Raw genomic sequence first — 6,251 nt, 5'->3', positions numbered from 1 at the left:
GAGAGACCTGCGTTCGCCGCCAACGAGCATACACCTCGGTTCTCCAGTGGTGGATTAAATGCGCAAAACCAACGTTACGGAGAACGTTGATACGATACGGGCAGGACAAATCGCAGTGGAACCGCACGACGGCTGATCTTTATTTTACAGCCCTGAGGGAGCTGATGACCCAACAACCATCGCCGGAAAGGCACACGGCCATGCGCAGGATAAAAGCCAAGTTATTACAGCTGACGAGACTAAGAATGGAAGGTATAATGGTCCGGGCGAGATTGGCGGACACAGTTGCTGCCGAAACCCCCTCCAGGCACCACTTAGTACGTGAACGCCAACGACGACGCAGGACATTGATCAGGGAACTAATCTCTGAAACTGGCCAGCAAGTTGTGCACCAGCGTGATATTGCGCATGTGTTTACTGACTATTTCCGCCAGTTATATGGACCTGTACAAGTGAACCACGAGACACTACATGATGTCATCTCGGAAATGCCAGATAGAGGACCACCACTGGATGCAGAGACTTTCATCACAGCGATAACAGAGGACGAGCTGACGGATGCAATTGCCAGAGGGGCTCCGAACAAGCCCCCAGGACAGGACGGCTTCCCAATTGAATTTTACCGTGCCTTTGCATACCTCATGGGACGGACCTGGATTCAGATGTACAACGAACTCCTGTTACCGCAGACTGAGATACCTGCCGAATTCACGGAGGGTATCATCATCCCAAAACCCAAACCACGCGGTGGCAGAAGGCCAGGAGATTATAGACCACTCACTCTCTTGAACTGCGACTATAAGATTTTCGCGTGCATCCTTGGGGCTCGCCTGCGGTCTTCAATTTCTGATAGACTCCTCATAGATCAAACTTGCCTCGGCGGTAAGAGTGACGTACATACGGCGCTCGGTGACTACCGAGATATCATCGCATTAGTAGCGGCATGCCGAGTGCGTGGGGCACTCGTCGCTATTGACTTCGATCATGCGTTCGACAGAGTGGATCATATATTTCTGCATACGGTGATGTGCAGATTGGGAATCCCAGAGGCCTTCATTCTAGTGATCATGCGACTGTTACACGGCGTGCGATCAAAGGTCTCGGTGAATGGGCGGGGCACTGACTACATTGTTATTTCAAGGTCAGTTCGTCAAGGTTGCCCCATTTCAATATTTTTGTATGCTATGGCTTTGGAACCCTGTCTATATGGTCTCCGAAGACGGTTGGAGGGAGTGCCGTTGCCACAACTGACCTTTCATTGCCGCACTTATGCTGACGATGTGATGCTGGTGGCACGGACAGGCGAAGAAGTACGTACGGCGTTGGCATGGATACAGCGATACGAGATGGCGGCAGGAAGCGTGCTTAATCTACAAAAATCACGCTGCATGAATGTCGGTCGAGGATTACAACCGGGGGAGGAATGTCCGCTCATGTTAGTTAAGACCATAAAATGCCTAGGTATTACATTCCACACGGATGTGCAGCGGACAGCAGCGGATAACTATCGACGCATATTGAAGCTGATGCGGACAATGGCGCTGTTACAGAAATTAAGAGCGTTGGATATGATTCAGAGGGTGACCTGTGTTAACGTATACCTAGCACCGAGACTCACTCACGTAGCGCATGTCCTGCCTTTAACGCGCACAATGGCATCACGGATACAAGCAACTTTCGGAACCTACGTGAGTGTGGGACACCTCTTTAAGACCCAATACAAATGGTTCAAATGGTTCAAATGGCTCTGAGTACTATGGGACTCAACTGCTGTGGTTATCAGTCCCCTAGAACTTAGAACTACTTAAACCTAACTAACCTAAGGACATCACACACATCCATGGCCGAGGCAGGATTCGAACCTGCGACCGTAGCAGTCGCACGGTTCCGGACTGCGCGCCTAGAACCGCGAGACCACTGCGGCCGGCGATCCAATACACAACGCTTACGCTACCACCTGGAGAGGGTGGACTTGGTCTAGTGAACGTATATGAAAAGGCACGGGCGTTATTCGTCAGTACGATTTTCCGACAGTGACGCGGTCAATTTCGCAATATCTCGGGTGCGTTGGCCGATGTACTAGCGCGCACTTCAATGCTGCCCCCAGTCAATGTGGGCCATATTTCACCGAGGCTGTCACATTTCAAGTCTTTTTTGAGCTTAGCTATGTCAGAGATTCCTTCCCAACAACACGACTACCGACGACGCGAGATGTATACCAACTCTTACTGCGCCGGTGCCCCAGGAATACCCTGGAAAAGAAGTACCCAGACAAGAACTGGCGACAGATATGGCGTGTTATATGGAACGTTTACCTCTCAACGTCGGTACGCTCAACATGGTATGTGGTGGTAAATAGGAAGTTCGCAACGAATCAACGGCGGCACGCGATTCATTTGGCAGACACTCCACTATGTTTAGGCTGCGCAATAGTGGACACTGATGAACATCGTTTAGCATGTAGTGGGACGGCTCCAGTGTGGCACTTGGCACAACAGATATTGGCGTTCCTGTTACGATCCGCCCCTCACACAATTTCATCAGACACACTTTTTTTCCACCAAGAATCTTATTTTCCGGTCCAAAAAACCAATGCAGTGACATGGGTACGGGGAATGGTGGTGGGCTACGTGTATAACGAATCGGAAAAGGACAAAATTGATTTTTGGCATTTTCTCCTGGATGGACACACGAAGCTGCAACAGCATAAGAAATATGGGCAAGACTTCACTAATTACTTGCGACTTACATTTACCGACCCGCCGGCCAGATGGGGTGTGACGGGTGAGAGATGAGATAGACGAACAAGCCGAGATAGACATCGATCACACTTACGGACCCTTAGTTAATTTCGAGAAGACGACCCGGTCTTACACCAACGTCTGGAGAACGAGTCGATAGATGGCTCTCTTGCTCTATCGAACGTCGGGTCATGAGCAGGTGTCGCCCCCGACACGAATTTCATTTCATTGCTACAGGAGCATGTTTCTTTAGCATTTGTACTATCCGCAATGTCTTCATGTCTTTCATTTGGGCATTTTCAGTTTTATTTATTTCCTTAATTAATTAATTTCCTAATTAGGCACTATTTGTCAACATATGGACATTGTAGACACTATTTATGCGGTAGTACAACAAAATGTATGTCAGCAAAGGTGGTATGCCTGACATTGAAATAAATAAATAAATAAATAAATAAAATTTAAAAAAAAGATGGTAGAGGAAAATAAATGATGGATAGGGCGTCTGTCATGTAAGCAGGAGATCCCGGGTTCGAGTCCCGGTCGGGGCACACATTTTTCATCTGTCCACATCAAGGTATATCAACAACACCTGTCGGCAGCTGAGGTTTTCAGTTAGTCATCATTTATATTGTACAGTTACCGCAAAAATGGAAAGCTTTCCAACGTCAATGTATCGTATTTTCCAGCCACAGCAACATGCTACGTACTGTCGTTGCTCAGCATCGCTGTGCAACCCAACACAACAGTGGTTGCGCAGCTACCGCCACCGGCCTGTTTTACCAGTACATCGTTGGCATGTAAACAATAACAAAAATCATCGATGATGCTGCCATCACTTAGCAATGTTAAGCCACCCAGCCGTCAAACATATGGCGTCTGCTGCGATCAACTGACGATAGTTGCATTCACTAATTACATTGCTGACTTCTTCTCCAACTTGAGCATCTTTGAAATTAATTCATTCGGTTAATCGCCATTGGCTGCAAACTACCACACATATGGAGCCACCGTTTAATTATAATTTTTCAAACACTTTTAATAATTTCTATAGCTTTTTAATGCTTTAAGTAACCCTTATGAATGTTTTTACGTTAATTTAATTTTAATCATGGCTACAAACCAAATTATATTAGCTTACACATACACATCCCGGTATAAAAGGATTTCTAGTGTCTAGCTCCACAACACCCACTACCAAATTACGAAATCCGTCCCGAGATATATTCTTTTTTTCCAGTACTAAAGACAATACTCCACCTCACACCATGCTTACATGCTCCTCTCTCCCCTTCATTCTCCTCAGTGGCTTTTAGTAGCTACTTGCGGTACCACAGGGCCTCATAGAATTCATGATTCGACGTCCATCATGTACATGATAATTTTTATACACCACCAGCGTCTACTTAATGTCATAGCGAAATTAACATTATCACCTTTCATTATATTCTAACTGGAATATAATATAATCAGGAAAAGATTTAAAACGATAAAAACAGCCCATCAATGTTCTTTCTTTAAACATCATAGCTTTTCATCTCCTATTTACATATTTTAAAATTTCTATTAAATACGTGAGAGGGGACTTCACAAAGCTACACCTTATTATAGCAATACAAGTAACTTTTATTGAATGCTGCACTACAGTTCAAAGTGACGTAGATACAGGACACTAGTATTTAACTTAGTCGTCATATCTCTGTAAACAAAGGTAGAAACGTTCTACCAATCGTTCCGTTCCTCGACGATGAAAATCCACTCGTACACGGATCCATTCGAAAATCGCTATGGAACGTCCCCATCTTCGGAAAACCTGGGACGGCTGCGAATAACTTCCCCGATTGACTCGGCATTTTTTTTCTATGATCAGTGTCGATGGTCTTCCTTCCCTACCAGCATCACCCATTTTGGCAAAGCTTTGGCTGCATTTCACTGCGGTTGGAAACAGCAATGCATTTTGTCCCTGTTGTTGTTGTTGTGGTCGCCAGTCCTGAGACTGGTTTGATGCAGCTCTCCATGCTACTCTATCCTGTGTAAGATTCTTCATCTCCCAGTACCTACTGTAACCTACATCCTTCTGTATCTGTTTAGTGTATTCATCTATTGGTCTTCCTCTACGATTTTTACCCTCCACGCTGCACTCCAGTATTAAATTGGTGATCCCTTGATGCCTCAGAACATGTCCTACCAACCTATCCCTACTTCTAGTCAAGTTGTGCCACAGACATCTCTTCTCCCCAATCCTATTCAATACCTCCTCATTAGTTATATGATCTACCCAGCTAATCTTCAGCATTCTTCTGTAGCACCACATTTCGAAAGCTTCTATTCTCTTCTTGTCCAAACTAGCTATCGTCCATGTTTCACTTCTATACATTGCTACACTCAATACAAATACTTTCAGAAACGACTTCCTGACACTTAAATCTATACTTGATGTTAACAAATTTCTCTTCTTCAGAAACGCTTTCCTTGCCATTGCCATTCTACATTTTATATCCTCTCTACTTCGACCATCATCAGTTATTTTGCTCCCCAAATAGCAAAACTCCTTTACTACTTTAAGTGCCTCATTTCCTAATCTAATTCCCTCAGCATCAACCGACTTAATTCGACTACATTCCATTATACTCGTTTTGCTTTTGTTGAAGATCATCTTATATCCTCCTTTCAAGACACTAGCCATTCCGTTCAACTGCTCTTCCAAGTCCTTTGCGAGGTGGCGCAGTGGTTAGACACTGGACTCTCATTCGGGAGGACGACGGTTCAATCCCGCGTCCGGCCATCCTGATTTAGGTTTTCCGTGATTTCCCTAAATCGCTCCAGGCAAATGCCGGGATGGTTCCTTTGAGAGGGCACGGCCGACTTCCTTCCCCATCCTTCCCCAATCCGATGAGACCGATGACCTCGCTGTCTGGTCTCCTTCCCCAAACAACCCCCCAACCGCCTTTGCTGTCTATGACAGAATTACAATGTCATCGGCGAACCTCAAAGTTTTTATTTCTTCTCCATGGATTTTAATATCTACTCCGAATTTTTCTTTTGTTTCCTTCACTGCTTGCTCAATATACAGATTGAATAACATCGGGGAGAGGCAACAACCCTCTCTCACTCCCTTCCAAACCACTCCTTCCATTTCATGTCCCTCGACCCTTATTAGTGCCATCTGGTTTCTATACAAAATGTAAATAGCCTTTCGCTCACTGTATTTTACCCCTGCCACCTTCAGAATTTGAAAGAGAGTATTCCAGTCAACATTGTCAAAAGCTTTCTCTAAGTCTATAAATGCTAGAAACGGTTTGCCTTTTCTTATTCTTTCTTCTAAGATAAGTCGTAGGGTCAGTATTGCCTCACGTGTTCCAATATTTCTACGGAATCCAAACTGATCTTCCCCGAGGTCGGCTTCTACCAGCTTTTCCATTCGTCTATAAAGAATTCGCGTTAGTAATTTGCATCCGTGACTTATGAAACTGATTGTTTGGTAATTTTCACATCTGTCAACACCTGCTT

This window comes from Schistocerca nitens, chromosome 3 (genome assembly GCF_023898315.1).
Source record: "Schistocerca nitens isolate TAMUIC-IGC-003100 chromosome 3, iqSchNite1.1, whole genome shotgun sequence".
NCBI classification, from domain to species: domain Eukaryota; kingdom Metazoa; phylum Arthropoda; class Insecta; order Orthoptera; family Acrididae; genus Schistocerca; species Schistocerca nitens.
Note: the sequence above shows the minus strand (reverse complement) of the source record.